Source organism: Tachypleus tridentatus, chromosome 7 (assembly GCF_004210375.1).
Source record: "Tachypleus tridentatus isolate NWPU-2018 chromosome 7, ASM421037v1, whole genome shotgun sequence".
Taxonomy (NCBI): domain Eukaryota; kingdom Metazoa; phylum Arthropoda; class Merostomata; order Xiphosura; family Limulidae; genus Tachypleus; species Tachypleus tridentatus.
Genome location: NC_134831.1, coordinates 123,329,817 through 123,354,381, shown reverse-complemented (window position 1 = coordinate 123,354,381; position 24,565 = coordinate 123,329,817). Strand labels below are relative to the sequence as shown.

Genomic DNA, 24,565 nt, shown 5'->3' with positions numbered 1-24,565 from the left:
TCTACATTTCGTATAAAGTAAGATAATGTCTTCATCTCTTGGTTAGATGCACAATGAAAATATAACTTCTCACAATCAACACGACTTAATTATCCTATTTATGTTGACTTTATCAGGGATTAGTAAATGGGAGAGTTGGTTTAACCAAAGAGAAAGAGATCCAATGAGAAAGGAAGGGGATCAAACTCAGGAGAGGAAGGAGATAAAACTGAGGAGAAGATGGAGGTCTAACTGAGGAGAGGATGGAAATCAAACTGAGGAGAAGACGGAGGTCGAACTGAGGAGAGAAAGGAAATTAAACTGAGGAGAAGATGGAGGTCGAACTGAGGAGAGGATGGAAGTCAAACTGAGGTGAAGATGGAGGTCGAACTGAAAGAGAAGGGAAAGTAAACTGAGGAGAAGATGGAGGTCAAACTGAGGAGAGAAGGGAAATTAAACTGAGAAGAAGATGGAGGTCGAACTGAGGAGAAGATGGAGGTCTAACTGAGGAGAGGATGGAAGTCAAACTGAGGAGAAGATGGAGGTCAAACCGAGGAGAAAAAGGAAATTAAACTAAAGAGAAGACGGAGATCAAAGTTAGGAGAGGAGAGAAGTCCCATGGATAAAAGGTTCTGTCTTCAATAATTTTTTATCTTCTGAGACATGTTTAATGTTACTAGTTTAAAATGTTTTATAGTGCAACTTTCATGGCTTGTCAGTTTTGTTTTTGCTTTTTTTTTTCTCAAATAATTTTTGCGCTAATTAATCTAAATTTACATGTGAACTAAATTCATTTTAAAGAAAAGGGTAGACGTTTGGTAAGTAAATACGTATAATCAAAATAAGGATTTTGGGAAGAATGTATGTATCTAGAAACGGCTCTTCGTTTCAAATGCACATGGAAAAGTGTGTCATATCAACCAGAATTATTATCAGCATGCTTGGAAAATAAAACTACGAGTATGTTGAGTGAAAGTAACAAGTTATTACTTGTTTGTTTACAGTTAGACACCAAATACTTAATGAGCTACCTGTATTCTGCTCACCACGGGTATCGAAACCAGATTTTTAGCGTTGTAAATCCGCAGAAATACCCGTTGTGCCACTAAGAACGGATTTTATACAAAGTGATAGTTCGGTTGAAGAAAATGAACTGTACACTTTTAAAATATTTTTCTTCGTCTAACGTTTTATTCGAACTACAAAAGAGATGCAAACGACTCGTAATCCGAGGGACGCGGGTTCGAATACCTGTCACACCAAACAGCCATGGGGCATTATAATCTGACGGTCAATCCCAATATTCATAGGAAAAGAGTAGTTCAAGAATTAGCGGTTGTGGTGATGACTAGCTGACTTCCCTTCAGTTTTACACTGCTAAATTAGGGACGACTAGCGCAGATAGCCCTCGTGTAGCTTTGCGCGAAATTTAAAAACAAACAAAACCAATGCAAACATAACTAGAGAAAATAAGACAAAGTACAGGGAGTTTGATGACAGTATATTATAGCATCTTATCATATCTGTCTGCTGCTTGCTTATTTCCTCAAAATATACCTGAGAACTGATTTTCATTTTTAGATGCAACTAAATATTGTGATTAATTTACTTGTGTTACAAATGAAATGCTTTAAGAACCTTTTTATATTTTATTTGAATAACAAAACGAGTGGCTGAATAAATTGTAAACGATAACAAACATTCGATATGTTGTGGCGATAGTTTCATTTTTCATTGAATTTGCGATTGTACTGCTATCTAGTGCTCAAAGATTATACTAACATTAAAATTATGTACCAATGAAATTTTGCTAACTCTAAGAGTCATTTCATTTGACCTAAGGAAGTTAACAGTTGTCGACACTCTAATAGTTAAATAGTTGTTGTCAGTTTGACGCTGTTTTAAATTATTTATCATGTTTGACGTCAATTCTGAAAATAAAAATAAATACGTTCAACTAATTATGTGATTGCCATTTCCTCTACCTCGGGAGTCTAGCGATATGTCTACTGCCCCACAGCGCTAGAAACCGGGTTTCGACAATCATGCTGTGCAAGGTACTTATAATAACTTTGTGCATAGCTATAAATAAACAAAAACTGATTTTCATTGTAAGAAGAAAAACTCACGATCACTAAAATAAATTGTCTGATATAGTGCGATGAGGTATTTTGCAGCTCTTAATGTGTATTTCTTTATACATACATGTATGTAATATTCATTATTTTGATATGAGAATCTATAATTAAATACTATATTTACAAAACAAAAAATACCGAAAATGTTATGAAGTATAATAAACAAAGAAAGGAATAAAAAAAAATTTGAAATTATCTCCCAAATATAAACTTTTACAAAACACTATTGGAGAGAAAAACTTTCGACAGAAATCCTTCAGGCTTAACGCTATTTTCGAAGTAGTAAATTGTGAGAAGCCTTAGATACAAATACTAGTACGATAATATATTTTGTATTTGTAAGTATTATCCAAGCTAAAGTTTATAAACAAATTGAATCACAAATCTATTAACACAAAATTATATTAAAATATTTTATTAAAAATCATGGTCAGTACAATTTGTATTATATCCAATGTGGTCTAGTGGTTAGGATACCTGGCTCTCACCCAGGAGGCCCGGGTTCGATTCCCGGCATGGGAAGGTATATCTTTTTAAATAAAAACTTAGTTTTTATTTTATTTAGTTTTAAATAAAAACTTTGTTTATCTAATAATAAATTTAGATAATAATATCTAAATAAAAAACTGTAATCGAACTGATTATAGTTCGATTTATACACTGATAGTTTTCGTAAAATATAATTTCCCATGTAATATTTTCATAGGTTTATTTAACATTTATGTAGAGCAGAAGGGTGAATATCGTATTTTGCATTCTATATTGCGTAGCAGATGGAATTGGTCGCTTTGTACGAAAATGCCTACTTTTCATCAAAACGAATTATAGATATAGATATTATTAATTTAAAATTATTTTACAGATCATCACATGGATTGTCGTGAGTAATACTTAGTATTTTGATGAAAGGCTACATAGTTTTTAATTACCAATCAAAAGTATGAAGCTTGAATCTTAAAGACAATATTCTTGAATACAATTATTTTCAAAGGGGACTAGCAGGAAAAATTAATAATAACAATTTGAAAATTTTCCACAGTATTTTTTGTAAATTATTTTAAGATAAAATAATATTCACTACACCTAGGCGCAGATAGCCCGGTAGCTTTTCGCCATAAAACACCCAATCAACCAACCACTACACCTACATTTTTGCCTGTAAAATATCACTTCACATAGATTGACAAGGTTAGTTGCCTATACGATTTTTAGTTGATACGTTTATTCCTAGATGGCAGAGGTGTCATTACGTGTTTATGGCTAACAAACATGCGATTGAGAGATTCAATCACGAAAATGTACACTATTTTCAGTTGCTTTCGGTATTTATTGATGTATTTACTTGTTTCTTTGTTTTGAATTTCGCGCAAAGCTACACAATGGACACTTGTGCTAGACGTCTCTAATTTATCAGTGAAAGAGGCAGACCAACTATTCGTTGCTAAAAGAGTAGCTCAAGACTTGGCGGTGTTATGGTGTATCACGTCAAGACTAAAGATGACCAGCGCCTGTAGCTCTCGCCTGGAGCTTTGCGCGAAATTCAACAAACAAATTAATAATATCTTCGCAATCAAACTTTCACATGATCTGGGTTGTTCAGCTGAATACGTTGTGAAAGCTAAACTAACTTATTAAACTACGGAAGACCTATTAATCTGTAGATGCAATTTGGTGTACAAAAATAACTGGTGTAACATCTAAATAATGTATTTGAACAACATCTGATGGATGAACTTATCACACGTTCATTACACAGTTATAATTACAAAGAAATGCCAAAACTGTCACAATTATATCCCCAATGAAGGCCGCATAGCTGTTGATGTACTTATTATTTTAAATATATCTAATTATACCAATTCAAAACTATCGAGACTTTAATTAGATATAGGAATTTAAAATATGGTCATATGTATTCAATAATAATTTTAATCCTTTCTATAATTATAACGCAAAAGAATGGATCGATTTCTATTAGCTGGTATTTGGTCTTCAAAACAAAAACTCAGTTTATTACCAAGACAACCATACTGAAGAAAATTAACTTTTTACTTATTTAATTAACTGTACCTTTAGCATATTTTAAGCCAAAGATGGACAGACCTTTTTAATTAGCTATTTATAATTGTCGTATTTGGGAATTAATTTATCAGATTTATACATCAGTATGACAATCTGAACGTCACGGATTCGAATACCTGTCACATCCGTCCTTTCAACATCACTTGAAACCTTGACCAAACACTGAGGGATGGCTTTACTTGTAAGCTTTGACCAAACACTCAGGATGGCATTACTTGTAAGCTTTGACCAAACACTCGTAGATTGTATTACTTGGTGACAGGACTCGAACTCGCAACCCGTATATTACGAATATATTTATTAATAAATTATTAGGTATAAACTGACTCTACAGTCGCGTTCGAGTTTGTTATGTAAGGTCACGTGCGATTTTTGAGTGAGAAAGATGTTCCCAACGCTAAAATTACGAATAAAACGATAAAAGCGCACATATAATATGTATTAGTCGCAACCCGAAAACATTTGAGGTACTTTTCATACCATTCGCTTACATTTTACTTATTCTATAAGTTTCACGCATTCCACCGAACAAACCCACGTAGACGTACCTTTATTGAATAAAACTATACATGAAGTACACCATAAAACAATGGTGTTTATAATAGTGCACAAAATATGAAACAGTTACGAGCTTTCAGTATATGTCATGGTCTTTCGAGTTGAAACTCAGAAGAACAAAACTAAAACTCATGATAAAGCAAAAGTAGCTAAAAGATGTTCCTAGCAGTTTATAAAACAAACCTAAACTAAATTATTACAAAGTAAAGTTAATTTGAAATTTGTTTTTTGTAATTTCACGCAAAGCTACACGAGGGCTATCTGCATTAGTCGTCCCTATTTTAGCAGTGTGAGACTAGAAGGAAGGCAGCTAGCCATAACCACCCACCGCCAACTCTTGGGCTACTCTTTTGACAATGAATAGTGGGATTGACCGTTAGTTTATAACGTTCCCACTGCTGAAAGGACGAGCATGTTTAGTGATGTAGGGGATTCGAGTTCGCGACCCTCAGATTGAGAGTAGAGTGCCCTAACCACTTGGCCATGGCGGACACAGTTATAATAAGAACAAACTAAGATGTCATAACTAAAGTCATGTGAAAAAGTTAGGACGCTCTATGAAAGCCTGTGTAAATTACATTTGCAGAAGATCTTGATCAGTTTTAATTGTTTTGTTATATTCCTATAATCTCTCAGTATTGTTAAAATTGAGATTAAGTATCTACATATCCAAAAATGTTACAAAATGCAAAGGTTTCATAGGGTGTCCTGACTTTTTCACATGACTGTATTTGTAATAACCATTATTACAAATTGTATTGTTGTTTGTATAATAAAACATATTTGTGTCAAGAAAGACAACTCCGTGTAACAATCTTGGTGGTAAATATCACAAATCTGATGGACATCGACATTTAATTAGCTTCCTAATCCAAATTCCAGTTTAACTCAGACTATTCCAAGTTGTAACACAATAAATCTGACACTCAGCCAGGATAAACTGTACTACGTAACAGACTAAGTAAAAAGAGATAAAATGATTCTCAATTGAAAAACCAATATGATATCCTAACGGCTCGGACAAAGGTTATTCTAGCCATATAAGATTTCTGGCGTTGGATCAAAAAAATTTCTGGACAGACAAACGCAAGTGTATTAGTTATGTGCATATTGACTCAGTTTAGTCAATCAAAACAACGTATATAGTTATGTGCATATTGACTCAGTTTAGTCAATCAAAACAACGTATATGACGCAAGTGTATTAGTTATGTGCATATTGACTCAGTTTAGTTAATCAAAACAACGTATATGACGCAAGTGTATTAATTATGTACATATTGACTCAGTTTAGTTAATCAAAACAACATATATGACGCAAGTGTATTAGTTATGTACATATTGACTCAGTTTAGTTAATCAAAACAACGTATATAGTTATGTACATATTGAATCAGTTTAGTTAATCAAAACAACGTATACGACTCAAGTGTACTAGTTATGTACATATTGACTCAGTTTAGTTAATCAAAACAACGTATATAGTTATGTACATATTAACTCAGTTTAGTTAATCAAAACAACGTATATGACTCAAGTGTACTAGTTATGTACATATTGACTCAGTTTAGTCAATCAAAACAACGTATATGACTCAAGTGTATTAGTTATGTACATATTGACTCAGTTTAGTTAATCAAAACAACGTATATAGTGATGTACATATTGACTCAGTTTAGTCAATCAAAACAACGTATATAGTTATGTACATATTGACTTACTTTAGTCAATCAAAACAACGTATATGACTCAAGTGTATTAGTTATGTACATATTGACTCAGTTTAGTCAATCAAAACAACGTATATGACTCAAGTGTATTAATTATGTACATATTGACTCAGTTTTGTCAATCAAAACAACGTATATGACTCAAGTGTATTAGTTATGCACATATTGACTCAGTTTAGTTAATCAAAACAACGTATATAGTTATATACATATTGACTCAGTTTAGTCAATCAAAACAACGTATATAGTTATGTACATATTGACTCAGTTTACTTAATCAAAACAACGTATATGACTCAAGTGTATAAGTTATGTACATATTGACTCAGTTTAGTTAATCAAAACAACGTATATAGTGATGTACATATTGACTCAGTTTAGTTAATCAAAACAACGTATATAGTGATGTACATATTAACTCAGTTAAGTTAATCAAAACAACGTATACGACTCAAATGTATTAATTATGTACATATTGACTCAGTTTAGTCAATCAAAACAACGTATATGACCCAAGTGTATTAGTTATGTACATATTGACTCAGTTTAGTTAATCAAAACAACGTATATAGTGATGTACATATTGACTCAGTTTAGTTAATCAAAACAACGTATATAGTGATGTACATATTAACTCAGTTAAGTTAATCAAAACAACGTATACGACACAAGTGTATTAATTATGTACATATTGACTCAGTTTAGTCAATCAAAACAACGTATATGACTCAAGTGTATTAGTTATGTACATATTGACTCAGTTTAGTTAATCAAAACAACGTATATGACTCAAGTGTATAAGTTATGTACATATTGACTCAGTTTAGTTAATCAAAACAACGTATATAGTGATGTACATATTGACTCAGTTTAGTTAATCAAAACAACGTGTATAGTTATGTACATATTGACTCAGTTTAGTTAATCAAAACAACGTATATGATTCAAGTGTATTAATTATGTACATATTGACTCAGTTTAGTCAATCAAAACAACGTATATAACTCAAGTGTATTAGTTATGTACATATTGACTCAGTTTAGTTAATCAAAACAACGTATATAGTGATGTACATATTGACTCAGTTTAGTTAATCAAAACAACGTATATAGTGATGTACATATTGACTCAGTTTAGTTTATCAAAACAACGTATATGACTCAAGTGTATTAATTATGTACATATTGACTCAGTTTAGTCAATCAAAACAACGTATATGACTCAAGTGTATTAGTTATGTACATATTGACTCAGTTTAGTTAATCAAAACAACGTATATAGTGATGTGCATATTGACTCAGTTTAGTCAATCAAAACAACGCATATGACTCAAGTGTATTAGTTATGTACATATTGACTCAGTTTAGTTAATCAAAACAACGTATAGAGTGATGTACATATTGACTCAGTTTAGTTAATCAAAACAACGTATATAGTGATGTACATATTGACTCAGTTTAGTCAATCAAAACAACGTATATGACTCAAGTGTATTAGTTATGTACATATTGACTCAGTTTAGTTAATCAAAACAACGTATATAGTGATGTACATATTGACTCAGTTTAGTCAATCAAAACAACGTATATAGTGATGTGCATATTGACTCAGTTTAGTCCATCAAAACAACGTATATGACTCAAGTGTATTAGTTATGTACATATTGACGCAGTTTAGTTAATCAAAACAACGTATATAGTGATGTACATATTGACTCAGTTTAATTAATCAAAACAACGTATATAGTGATGTACATATTGACTCAGTTTAGTTAATCAAAACAACGTGTATAGTTATGTACATATTGACTCAGTTTAGTTAATCAAAACAACGTATATGATTCAAGTGTATTAATTATGTACATATTGACTCAGTTTAGTCAATCAAAACAACGTATATGACTCAAGTGTATTAGTTATGTACATATTGACTCAGTTTAGTCAATCAAAACAACGTATATAGTTATGTACATATTGACTCAGTTTAGTTAATCAAAACAACGTATATGACTCAAGTGTATTAATTATGTACATATTGACTCAGTTTACTCAATCAAAACAACGTATATGACTCAAGTGTATTAGTTATGTACATATTGACTCAGTTTAGTCAATCAAAACAACGTATATGACTAGTGTATAGTTATGTACATATTGACTCAGTTTAGTTAATCAAAACAACGTATATATGTACATATTGACTCAGTTTAGTCAAAACAACGTATATAGTTATGTACATATGGACTCAGTTTAATTAATCAAAACAAAGTATATAGTTATGTACATATTGACTCAGTTTAGTTAATCAAAACAACGTATACGACTCAAGTGTATTAATTATGTACATATTGACTCAGTTTAGTTAATCAAAACAACGTATATAGTTATGTACATATTGACTCAGTTTAGTTAATCAAAACAACGTATATAGTTTTGTACATATTGACTCAGTTTAGTTAATCAAAACAACGTATATAGTGATGTACATATTGACTCAGTTTAGTTAATCAAAACAACGAATATAGTGATGTACATATTGACTCAGTTTAGTTAATCAAAACAACGTATATAGTTTTGTACATATTGACTCAGTTTAGTTAATCAAAACAACGTATATAGTGATGTACATATTGACTCAGTTTAGTTAATCAAAACAACGAATATAGTGATGTACATATTAACTCGGTTTAGTTAATCAAAACAACGTATATGACTCAAGTGTATTAATTATGTACATATCGACTCAGTTTAGTCAATCAAAACAACGTATATGACTAAAGTGTATTAGTTATGTACATATTGACTCAGTTTAGTTAATCAAAACAACGTATATAGTGATGAACATATTAACTCAGTTTAGTTTATCAAAACAACGTATATGACTCAAGTGTATTAATTATGTACATATTGACTCAGTTTAGTCAATCAAAACAACGTATATGACTCAAGTGTATTAGTTATGTACATATTGACTCAGTTTAGTTAATCAAAACAACGTATATAGTGATGTGCATATTGACTCAGTTTAGTCAATCAAAACAACGCATATGACTCAAGTGTATTAGTTATGTACATATTGACTCAGTTTAGTTAATCAAAACAACGTATAGAGTGATGTACATATTGACTCAGTTTAGTTTATCAAAACAACGTATATGACTCAAGTGTATTAATTATGTACATATTGACTCAGTTTAGTTAATCAAAACAACGTATATAGTGATGTGCATATTGACTCAGTTTAGTCAATCAAAACAACGCATATGACTCAAGTGTATTAGTTATGTACATATTGACTCAGTTTAGTTAATCAAAACAACGTATAGAGTGATGTACATATTGACTCAGTTTAATTAATCAAAACAACGTATATAGTTATATACATATTGACTCAGTTTAGTCAATCAAAACAACGTATATAGTTACGTACATATTGACTCAGTTTAGTTAATCAAAACAACGTATATAGTGATGTACATATTGACTCAGTTTAGTTAATCAAAACAACGTATATGACTCAAGTGTATTAGTTATGTACATATTGACTCAGTTTAGTCATTCAAAACAACGTATATGACTCAAGTGTATTAGTTATGTACATATTGACTCAGTTTAGTTTATCAAAACAACGCATATGACTCAAGTGTATTAATTATGTACATATTGACTCAGTTTAGTTAATCAAAACAACGTATATAGTGATGTGCATATTGACTCAGTTTAGTCAATCAAAACAACGTATATGACTCAAGTGTATTAGTTATGTACATATTGACTCAGTTTAGTTAATCAAAACAACGTATATAGTGATGTACATATTGACTCAGTTTAATTAATCAAAACAACGTATATAGTTATATACATATTGACTCAGTTTAATTAATCAAAACAACGTATATAGTTATATACATATTGACTCAGTTTAGTCAATCAAAACAACGTATATAGTTATGTACATATTGACTCAGTTTAGTTAATCAAAACAACGTATATAGTGATGTACATATTGACTCAGTTTAGTCAATCAAAACAACGTATATGACTCAAGTGTATTAGTTATGTACATATTGACTCAGTTTAGTTAATCAAAACAACGTATATAGTTATGTACATATTGACTCAGTTTAGTTAATCAAAACAACGTATATGACTCAAGTGTATAAGTTATGTACATATTGACTCAGTTTAGTTAATCAAAACAACGTATATAGTGATGTACATATTGACTCAGTTAAGTTAATCAAAACAACGTATACGACTCAAATGTATTAATTATGTACATATTGACTCAGTTTAGTCAATCAAAACAACGTATATGACTCAAGTGTATTAGTTATGTACATATTGACTCAGTTTAGTTAATCAAAACAACGTATATAGTGATGTACATATTGACTCAGTTTAGTTAATCAAAACAACGTATATAGTGATGTACATATTAACTCAGTTTAGTTAATCAAAACAACGTATATGACTCAAGTGTATTAATTATGTACATATTGACTCAGTTTAGTCAATCAAAACAACGTATATGACTCAAGTGTATTAGTTATGTACATATTGACTCAGTTTAGTTAATCAAAACAACGTATATAGTGATGTACATATTGACTCAGTTTAGTTAATCAAAACAACGTATATGACTCAAGTGTATTAGTTATGTACATATTGACTCAGTTTAGTTAATCAAAACAACGTATATGACTCAAGTGTATTAATTATGTACATATTGACTCAGTTTAGTCAATCAAAACAACGTATAACTCAAGTGTATTAGTTATGTACATATTGACTCAGTTTAGTTAATCAAAACAACGTATATAGTGATGTACATATTAACTCAGTTTAGTTAATCAAAACAACGTATACGACTCAAGTGTATTAATTATGTACATATTGACTCAGTTTAGTCAATCAAAACAACGTATATAACTCAAGTGTATTAGTTATGTACATATTGACTCAGTTTAGTTAATCAAAACAACGTATATAGTGATGTACATATTGACTCAGTTTAGTTAATCAAAACAACGTATATAGTTATGTACATATTGACTCAGTTTAGTTAATCAAAACAACGTATATAGTTACGTACATATTGACTCAGTTTAGTTAATCAAAACAACGTATATAGTGATGTACATATTGACTCAGTTTAGTCAATCAAAACAACGTATATGACTCAAGTGTATTAGTTATGTACATATTGACTCAGTTTAGTCAATCAAAACAACGTATATGACTCAAGTGTATTAGTTATGTACATATTGACTCAGTTTAGTTAATCAAAACAACGTATATAGTGATGTGCATATTGACTCAGTTTAGTCAATCAAAACAACGCATATGACTCAAGTGTATTAGTTATGTACATATTGACTCAGTTTAGTTAATCAAAACAACGTATAGAGTGATGTACATATTGACTCAGTTTAGTCAATCAAAACAACGTATATGACTCAAGTGTATTAGTTATGTACATATTGACTCAGTTTAGTTAATCAAAACAACGTATATAGTGATGTACATATTAACTCAGTTTAGTTAATCAAAACAACGTATATGACTCAAGTGTATTAATTATGTACATATTGACTCAGTTTAGTCAATCAAAACAACGTATATGACTCAAGTGTATTAGTTATGTACATATTGACTCAGTTTAGTTAATCAAAACAACGTATATAGTGATGTACATATTGACTCAGTTTAGTTAATCAAAACAACGTATATAGTGATGTACATATTGACTCAGTTTAGTCAATCAAAACAACGTATATGACTCAAGTGTATTAGTTATGTACATATTGACTCAGTTTAGTTAATCAAAACAACGTGTATAGTTATGTACATATTGACTCAGTTTAGTTAATCAAAACAACGTATATGACTCAAGTGTATAAGTTATGTACATATTGACTCAGTTTAGTTAATCAAAACAACGTATATGACTCAAGTGTATAAGTTATGTACATATTGACTCAGTTTAGTTAATCAAAACAACGTATATAGTGATGTACATATTGACTCAGTTTAGTTAATCAAAACAACGTATATAGTGATGTACATATTAACTCAGTTAAGTTAATCAAAACAACGTATATGACTCAAGTGTATTAATTATGTACATATTGACTCAGTTTAGTCAATCAAAACAACGTATATGACTCAAGTGTATTAGTTATGTACATATTGACTCAGTTTAGTTAATCAAAACAACGTATATAGTGATGTACATATTGACTCAGTTTAGTTAATCAAAACAACGTATATAGTGATGTACATATTAACTCAGTTTAGTTAATCAAAACAACGTATATGACTCAAGTGTATTAATTATGTACATATTGACTCAGTTTAGTCAATCAAAACAACGTATATGACTCAAGTGTATTAGTTATGTACATATTGACTCAGTTTAGTTAATCAAAACAACGTATATAGTGATGTACATATTGACTCAGTTTAGTTAATCAAAACAACGTGTATAGTTATGTACATATTGACTCAGTTTAGTTAATCAAAACAACGTATATTAGTTATGTACATATTGACTCAGTTTAGTTAATCAAAACAACGTATATGACTCAAGTGTATTAATTATGTACATATTGACTCAGTTTAGTCAATCAAAACAACGTATATGACTCAAGTGTATTAGTTATGTACATATTGACTCAGTTTAGTTAATCAAAACAACGTATATAGTGATGTACATATTGACTCAGTTTAGTTAATCAAAACAACGTATATAGTGATGTGCATATTGACTCAGTTTAGTCAATCAAAACAACGTATATGACTCAAGTGTATTAGTTATGTACATATTGACTCAGTTTAGTTAATCAAAACAACGTATATAGTTATTTACATATTGACTCAGTTTAGTTAATCAAAACAACGTATATAGTTATGTACATATTGACTCAGTTTAGTCAATCAAAACAACGTATATGACTCAAGTGTATAAGTTATGTACATATTGACTCAGTTTAGTTAATCAAAACAACGTATATAGTGATGTACATATTGACTCAGTTTAGTTAATCAAAACAACGTATATAGTGATGTACATATTGACTCAGTTTAGTTAATCAAAACAACGTATACGACTCAAATGTATTAATTATGTACATATTGACTCAGTTTAGTCAATCAAAACAACGTATATGACTCAAGTGTATTAGTTATGTACATATTGACTCAGTTTAGTTAATCAAAACAACGTATATAGTGATGTACATATTGACTCAGTTTAGTTAATCAAAACAACGTATATAGTGATGTACATATTGACTCAGTTTAGTTAATCAAAACAACGTATACGACTCAAGTGTATTAATTATGTACATATTGACTCAGTTTAGTCAATCAAAACAACGTATATGACTCAAGTGTATTAGTTATGTGCATATTGACTCAGTTTAGTTAATCAAAACAACGTATATAGTGATGTACATATTAACTCAGTTTAGTTAATCAAAACAACGTATACGACTCAAGTGTATTAATTATGTACATATTGACTCAGTTTAGTCAATCAAAACAACGTATATGACTCAAGTGTATTAGTTATGTACATATTGACTCAGTTTAGTTAATCAAAACAACGTATATAGTGATGTACATATTGACTCAGTTTAGTTAATCAAAACAACGTATATAGTGATGTACATATTGACTCAGTTTAGTTAATCAAAACAACGTATATAGTGATGTACATATTGACTCAGTTTAGTTAATCAAAACAACGTATACGACTCAAGTGTATTAATTATGTACATATTGACTCAGTTTAGTCAATCAAAACAACGTATATAACTCAAGTGTATTAGTTATGTACATATTGACTCAGTTTAGTTAATCAAAACAACGTATATAGTGATGTACATATTGACTCAGTTTAGTTAATCAAAACAACTTATATAGTGATGTACATATTGACTCAGTTTAGTTAATCAAAACAACGTATATAGTGATGTACATATTAACTCAGTTTAGTTTATCAAAACAACGTATATGACTCAAGTGTATTAATTATGTACATATTGACTCAGTTTAGTCAATCAAAACAACGTATATGACTCAAGTGTATTAGTTATGTACATATTGACTCAGTTTAGTTAATCAAAACAACGTATATAGTGATGTACATATTGACTCAGTTTAGTTAATCAAAACAACGTATATGACTCAAGTGTATTAGTTATGTACATATTGACTCAGTTTAGTTAATCAAAACAACGTATATAGTGATGTACATATTGACTCAGTTTAGTTAATCAAAACAACGTGTATAGTTATGTACATATTGACTCAGTTTAGTTAATCAAAACAACGTATATGATTCAAGTGTATTAATTATGTACATATTGACTCACTTTAGTCAATCAAAACAACGTATATAACTCAAGTGTATTAGTTATGTACATATTGACTCAGTTTAGTTAATCAAAACAACGTATATAGTGATGTACATATTGACTCAGTTTAGTTAATCAAAACAACGTATATAGTGATGTACATATTGACTCAGTTTAGTTAATCAAAACAACGTATATGACTCAAGTGTATTAATTATGTACATATTGACTCAGTTTAGTCAATCAAAACAACGTATATGACTCAAGTGTATTAGTTATGTACATATTGACTCAGTTTAGTTAATCAAAACAACGTATATAGTGATGTGCATATTGACTCAGTTTAGTCAATCAAAACAACGCATATGACTCAAGTGTATTAGTTATGTACATATTGACTCAGTTTAGTTAATCAAAACAACGTATAGAGTGATGTACATATTGACTCAGTTTAATTAATCAAAACAACGTATATAGTTATATACATATTGACTCAGTTTAGTCAATCAAAACAACGTATATAGTTACGTACATATTGACTCAGTTTAGTTAATCAAAACAACGTATATAGTGATGTACATATTGACTCAGTTTAGTCAATCAAAACAACGTATATGACTCAAGTGTATTAGTTATGTACATATTGACTCAGTTTAGTTAATCAAAACAACGTATATAGTGATGTACATATTGACTCAGTTTAGTCAATCAAAACAACGTATATAGTGATGTGCATATTGACTCAGTTTAGTTCATCAAAACAACGTATATGACTCAAGTGTATTAGTTATGTACATATTGACTCAGTTTAGTTAATCAAAACAACGTATATAGTGATGTACATATTGACTCAGTTTAGTTAATCAAAACAACGTATATAGTGATGTACATATTGACTCAGTTTAGTTAATCAAAACAACGTGTATAGTTATGTACATATTGACTCAGTTTAGTTAATCAAAACAACGTATATGATTCAAGTGTATTAATTATGTACATATTGACTCAGTTTAGTCAATCAAAACAACGTATATGACTCAAGTGTATTAGTTATGTACATATTGACTCAGTTTAGTTAATCAAAACAACGTATATAGTTATGTACATATTGACTCAGTTTAGTTAATCAAAACAACGTATATGACTCAAGTGTATTAATTATGTACATATTGACTCAGTTTACTCAATCAAAACAACGTATATGACTCAAGTGTATTAGTTATGTACATATTGACTCAGTTTAGTCAATCAAAACAACGTATATAGTTATGTACATATTGACTCAGTTTAGTTAATCAAAACAACGTATATAGTTATGTACATATTGACTCAGTTTAGTTAATCAAAACAACGTATATAGTTATGTACATATTGACTCAGTTTAGTTAATCAAAACAACGTATACGACTCAAGTGTATTAATTATGTACATATTGACTCAGTTTAGTTAATCAAAACAACGTATATAGTTATGTACATATTGACTCAGTTTAGTTAATCAAAACAACGTATATAGTTTTGTACATATTGACTCAGTTTAGTTAATCAAAACAACGTATATAGTGATGTACATATTGACTCAGTTTAGTTAATCAAAACAACGAATATAGTGATGTACATATTAACTCAGTTTAGTTAATCAAAACAACGTATATGACTCAAGTGTATTAATTATGTACATATTGACTCAGTTTAGTCAATCAAAACAACGTATATGACTCAAGTGTATTAGTTATGTACATATTGACTCAGTTTAGTTAATCAAAACAACGTATATAGTGATGTACATATTAACTCAGTTTAGTTAATCAAAACAACGTATATGACTCAAGTGTATTAATTATGTACATATTGACTCAGTTTAGTCAATCAAAACAACGTATATGACTCAAGTGTATTAGTTATGTACATATTGACTCAGTTTAGTTAATCAAAACAACGTATATAGTGATGTACATATTGACTCAGTTTAGTTAATCAAAACAACGCATATGACTCAAGTGTATTAGTTATGTACATATTGACTCAGTTTAGTTAATCAAAACAACGTATATAGTGATGTACATATTGACTCAGTTTAGTTAATCAAAACAACGTATATGACTCAAGTGTATTAGTTATGTACATATTGACTCAGTTTAGTTAATCAAAACAACGTATATAGTGATGTACATATTGACTCAGTTTAGTTAATCAAAACAACGTATATAGTGATGTACATATTGACTCAGTTTAGTTAATCAAAACAACGTATACGACTCAAGTGTATTAATTATGTACATATTGACTCAGTTTAGTCAATCAAAACAACGTATATAACTTAAGTGTATTAGTTATGTGCATATTGACTCAGTTTAGTTAATCAAAACAACGTATATAGTGATGTACATATTAACTCAGTTTAGTTAATCAAAACAACGTATACGACTCAAGTGTATTAATTATGTACATATTGACTCAGTTTAGTCAATCAAAACAACGTATATAACTCAAGTGTATTAGTTATGTACATATTGACTCAGTTTAGTTAATCAAAACAACGTATATAGTGATGTACATATTGACTCAGTTTAGTTAATCAAAACAACTTATATAGTGATGTACATATTGACTCAGTTTAGTTAATCAAAACAACGTATATAGTGATGTACATATTAACTCAGTTTAGTTTATCAAAACAACGTATATGACTCAAGTGTATTAATTATGTACATATTGACTCAGTTTAGTCAATCAAAACAACGTATATGACTCAAGTGTATTAGTTATGTACATATTGACTCAGTTTAGTTAATCAAAACAACGTATATAGTGATGTACATATTGACTCAGTTTAGTTAATCAAAACAACGCATATGACTCAAGTGTATTAGTTATGTACATATTGACTCAGTTTAGTTAATCAAAACAACGTATATAGTGATGTACATATTGACTCAGTTTAGTTAATCAAAACAACGTATATGACTCAAGTGTATTAGTTATGTACATATTGACTCAGTTTAGTTAATCAAAACAACGTATATAGTGATGTACATATTGACTCAGTTTAGTTAATCAAAACAACGTATATAGTGATGTACATATTGACTCAGTTTAGTTTATCAAAACAACGTATATGACTCAAGTGTATTAATTATGTACATATTGACTCAGTTTAGTCAATCAAAACAACGTATATGACTCAAGTGTATTAGTTATGTACATATTGACTCAGTTTAGTTAATCAAAACAACGTATATAGTGATGTGCATATTGACTCAGTTTAGTCAATCAAAACAACGCATATGACTCAAGTGTATTAGTTATGTACATATTGACTCAGTTTAGTTAATCAAAACAACGTATAGAGTGATGTACATATTGACTCAGTTTAATTAATCAAAACAACGTATATAGTTATATACATATTGACTCAGTTTAGTCAATCAAAACAACGTATATAGTTACGTACATATTGACTCAGTTTAGTTAATCAAAACAACGTATATAGTGATGTACATATTGACTCAGTTTAGTCAATCAAAACAACGTATATGACTCAAGTGTATTAGTTATGTACATATTGACTCAGTTTAGTTAACCAAAACAACGTATATAGTGATGTACATATTGACTCAGTTCAGTTAATCAAAACAACGTATATAGTGATGTGCATATTGACTCAGTTTAGTTTATCAAAACAACGTATATGACTCAAGTGTATTAGTTATGTACATATTGACGCAGTTTAGTTAATCAAAACAACGTATATAGTGATGTACATATTGACTCAGTTTAGTTAATCAAAACAACGTATATAGTGATGTACATATTGACTCAGTTTAGTCAATCAAAACAACGTATATAGTTATGTACATATTGACTCAGTTTAGTTAATCAAAACAACGTATATGACTCAAGTGTATTAATTATGTACATATTGACTCAGTTTACTCAATCAAAACAACGTATATGACTCAAGTGTATTAGTTATGTACATATTGACTCAGTTTAGTTAATCAAAACAACGTATATAGTTATGTACATATTGACTCAGTTTAGTTAATCAAAACAACGTATATAGTTATGTACATATTGACTCAGTTTAGTTAATCAAAACAACGTATATAGTTATGTACATATTGACTCAGTTTAGTTAATCAAAACAACGTATACGACTCAAGTGTATTAATTATGTACATATTGACTCAGTTTAGTTAATCAAAACAACGTATATAGTTATGTACATATTGACTCAGTTTAGTTAATCAAAACAACGTATATAGTTATGTACATATTGACTCAGTTTAGTTAATCAAAACAACGTATATAGTGATGTACATATTGACTCAGTTTAGTTAATCAAAACAACGTATATAGTGATGTACATATTGACTCAGTTTAGTTAATCAAAACAACGTATATGACTCAAGTGTATTAATTATGTACATATTGACTCAGTTTAGTCAATCAAAACAACGTATATGACTCAAGTGTATTAGTTATGTACATATTGACTCAGTTTAGTTAATCAAAACAACGTATATAGTGATGTACATATTAACTCAGTTTAGTTAATCAAAACAACGTATATGACTCAAGTGTATTAATTATGTACATATTGACTCAGTTTAGTCAATCAAAACAACGTATATGACTCAAGTGTATTAGTTATGTACATATTGACTCAGTTTAGTTAATCAAAACAACGTATATAGTGATGTGCATATTGACTCAGTTTAGTCAATCAAAACAACGCATATGACTCAAGTGTATTAGTTATGTACATATTGACTCAGTTTAGTTAATCAAAACAACGTATAGAGTGATGTACATATTGACTCAGTTTAGTTAATCAAAACAACGTATATGACTCAAGTGTATTAATTATGTACATATTGACTCAGTTTAGTTAATCAAAACAACGTATATAGTGATGTGCATATTGACTCAGTTTAGTCAATCAAAACAACGCATATGACTCAAGTGTATTAGTTATGTACATATTGACTCAGTTTAGTTAATCAAAACAACGTATAGAGTGATGTACATATTGACTCAGTTTAGTTAATCAAAACAACGTATATAGTTATATACATATTGACTCAGTTTAGTCAATCAAAACAACGTATATAGTTACGTACATATTGACTCAGTTTAGTTAATCAAAACAACGTATATAGTGATGTACATATTGACTCAGTTTAGTGAATCAAAACAACGTATATGACTCAAGTGTATTAGTTATGTACATATTGACTCAGTTTAGTCAATCAAAACAACGTATATGACTCAAGTGTATTAGTTATGTACATATTGACTCAGTTTAGTTAATCAAAACAACGTATATAGTGATGTACATATTGACTCAGTTTAGTCAATCAAAACAACGTATATGACTCAAGTGTATTAGTTATGTACATATTGACTCAGTTTAGTTAATCAAAACAACGTATATAGTGATGTACATATTGACTCAGTTTAGTTAATCAAAACAACGTATATAGTGATGTACATATTGACTCAGTTTAGTTAATCAAAACAACGTATATGACTCAAGTGTATTAATTATGTACATATTGACTCAGTTTAGTCAATCAAAACAACGTATATGACTCAAGTGTATTAGTTATGTACATATTGACTCAGTTTAGTTAATCAAAACAACGTATATAGTGATGTACATATTGACTCAGTTTAGTCAATCAAAACAACGTATATGACTCAAGTGTATTAGTTATGTACATATTGACTCAGTTTAGTTAATCAAAACAACGTATATAGTGATGTACATATTGACTCAGTTTAGTTAATCAAAACAACGTATATAGTTATGTACATATTGACTCAGTTTAGTTAATCAAAACAACGTATATAGTTATGTACATATTGACTCAGTTTAGTTAATCAAAACAACGTATATAGTGATGTACATATTGACTCAGTTTAGTGAATCAAAACAACGTATATGACTCAAGTGTATTAGTTATGTACATATTGACTCAGTTTAGTCAATCAAAACAACGTATATGACTCAAGTGTATTAGTTATGTACATATTGACTCAGTTTAGTTAATCAAAACAACGTATATAGTGATGTACATATTGACTCAGTTTAGTTAATCAAAACAACGTATATGACTCAAGTGTATTAGTTATGTACATATTGACTCAGTTTAGTTAATCAAAACAACGTATATAGTGATGTACATATTGACTCAGTTTAGTTAATCAAAACAACGTATATAGTGATGTACATATTAACTCAGTTTAGTTAATCAAAACAACGTATATGACTCAAGTGTATTAATTATGTACATATTGACTCAGTTTAGTCAATCAAAACAACGTATATGACTCAAGTGTATTAGTTATGTACATATTGACTCAGTTTAGTTAATCAAAACAACGTATATAGTGATGTACATATTAACTCAGTTTAGTTAATCAAAACAACGTTATGACTCAAGTGTATTAATTATGTACATATTGACTCAGTTTAGTCAATCAAAACAACGTATATGACTCAAGTGTATTAGTTATGTACATATTGACTCAGTTTAGTTAATCAAAACAACGTATATAGTGATGTACATATTGACTCAGTTTAGTCAATCAAAACAACGTATGACTCAAGTGTATTAGTTATGTACATATTGACTCAGTTTAGTTAATCAAAACAACGTATATAGTGATGTACATATTGACTCAGTTTAGTTAATCAAAACAACGTATATAGTTATGTACATATTGACTCAGTTTAGTTAATCAAAACAACGTATATGACTCAAGTGTATTAATTATGTACATATTGACTCAGTTTAGTCAATCAAAACAACGTATATGACTCAAGTGTATTAGTTATGTACATATTGACTCAGTTTAGTTAATCAAAACAACGTATATAGTGATGTACATATTGACTCAGTTTAGTTAATCAAAACAACGTATATAGTGATGTACATATTGACTCAGTTTAGTTAATCAAAACAACGTATATGACTCAAGTGTATTAATTATGTACATATTGACTCAGTTTAGTCAATCAAAACAACGTATATGACTCAAGTGTATTAGTTATGTACATATTGACTCAGTTTAGTTAATCAAAACAACGTATATAGTAGTTATGTACATATTGACTCAGTTTAGTTAATCAAAACAACGTATATAGTTATGTACATATTGACTCAGTTTAGTTAATCAAAACAACGTATATAGTTATGTACATATTGACTCAGTTTAGTTAATCAAAACAACGTATATGACTCAAGTGTATTAATTATGTACATATTGACTCAGTTTAGTTAATCAAAACAACGTATATAGTTATGTACATATTGACTCAGTTTAGTTAATCAAAACAACGTATATAGTTATGTACATATTGACTCAGTTTAGTTAATCAAAACAACGTATATAGTGATGTACATATTGACTCAGTTTAGTTAATCAAAACAACGTATATAGTGATGTACATATTGACTCAGTTTAGTTAATCAAAACAACGTATATGACTCAAGTGTATTAATTATGTACATATTGACTCAGTTTAGTCAATCAAAACAACGTATATGACTCAAGTGTATTAGTTATGTACATATTGACTCAGTTTAGTTAATCAAAACAACGTATATAGTGATGTACATATTGACTCAGTTTAGTTAATCAAAACAACGTATATGACTCAAGTGTATTAATTATGTACATATTGACTCAGTTTAGTCAATCAAAACAACGTATATGACTCAAGTGTATTAGTTATGTACATATTGACTCAGTTTAGTTAATCAAAACAACGTATATAGTGATGTACATATTGACTCAGTTTAGTCAATCAAAACAACGTATATGACTCAAGTGTATTAGTTATGTACATATTGACTCAGTTTAGTTAATCAAAACAACGTATATAGTGATGTACATATTGACTCAGTTTAGTTAATCAAAACAACGTATATGACTCAAGTGTATTAATTATGTACATATTGACTCAGTTTAGTTAATCAAAACAACGTATATAGTGATGTACATATTGACTCAGTTTAGTCAATCAAAACAACGCATATGACTCAAGTGTATTAGTACATATTGACTCAGTTTAGTACATATTGACTCAGTTTAGTTAATCAAAACAACGTATATAGTGATGTACATATTGACTCAGTTTAGTTAATCAAAACAACGTATATAGTTATGTACATATTGACTCAGTTTAGTTAATCAAAACAACGTATATAGTTATGTACATATTGACTCAGTTTAGTTAATCAAAACAACGTATATAGTGATGTACATATTGACTCAGTTTAGTGAATCAAAACAACGTATATGACTCAAGTGTATTAGTTATGTACATATTGACTCAGTTTAGTCAATCAAAACAACGTATATGACTCAAGTGTATTAGTTATGTACATATTGACTCAGTTTAGTTAATCAAAACAACGTATATAGTGATGTACATATTGACTCAGTTTAGTCAATCAAAACAACGTATATGACTCAAGTGTATTAGTTATGTACATATTGACTCAGTTTAGTTAATCAAAACAACGTATATAGTGATGTACATATTAACTCAGTTTAGTTAATCAAAACAACGTATATAGTGATGTACATATTAACTCGGTTTATTTAATCAAAACAACGTATATGACTCAAGTGTATTAATTATGTACATATTGACTCAGTTTAGTCAATCAAAACAACGTATATGACTCAAGTGTATTAGTTATGTACATATTGACTCAGTTTAGTTAATCAAAACAACGTATATAGTGATGTACATATTGACTCAGTTTAGTCAATCAAAACAACGTATATGACTCAAGTGTATTAGTTATGTACATATTGACTCAGTTTAGTTAATCAAAACAACGTATATAGTGATGTACATATTGACTCAGTTTAGTTAATCAAAACAACGTATATAGTTATGTACATATTGACTCAGTTTAGTTAATCAAAACAACGTATATAGTTATGTACATATTGACTCAGTTTAGTTAATCAAAACAACGTATATAGTGATGTACATATTGACTCAGTTTAGTTAATCAAAACAACGTATATGACTCAAGTGTATTAGTTATGTACATATTGACTCAGTTTAGTCAATCAAAACAACGTATATGACTCAAGTGTATTAGTTATGTACATATTGACTCAGTTTAGTTAATCAAAACAACGTATATAGTGATGTACATATTGACTCAGTTTAGTTAATCAAAACAACGTATATGACTCAAGTGTATTAGTTATGTACATATTGACTCAGTTTAGTTAATCAAAACAACGTATATAGTGATGTACATATTGACTCAGTTTAGTTAATCAAAACAACGTATATAGTGATGTACATATTGACTCAGTTTAGTTAATCAAAACAACGTATATGACTCAAGTGTATTAATTATGTACATATTGACTCAGTTTAGTCAATCAAAACAACGTATATGACTCAAGTGTATTAGTTATGTACATATTGACTCAGTTTAGTTAATCAAAACAACGTATATAGTGATGTACATATTGACTCAGTTTAGTTAATCAAAACAACGTATACTCAAGTGTATTAGTTATGTACATATTGACTCAGTTTAGTTAATCAAAACAACGTATATAGTTATGTACATATTGACTCAGTTTAGTTAATCAAAACAACGTATATAGTGATGTACATATTGACTCAGTTTAGTCAATCAAAACAACGTATATGACTCAAGTGTATTAG

The 24,565-nt window shown here is 29.2% G+C and overlaps 1 non-coding gene across 1 annotated transcript; it reads left to right on the top strand.

Moving 5' to 3' along the window:
* The first annotated feature begins 2,567 nt into the window (after nt 1–2,567).
* On the top strand, nt 2,568–2,639 carry TRNAE-CUC (transfer RNA glutamic acid (anticodon CUC)). The gene has a single exon. It is a non-coding gene; the product is annotated as a tRNA-Glu (tRNA).
* The last annotated feature ends 21,926 nt before the right edge of the window (nt 2,640–24,565 follow it).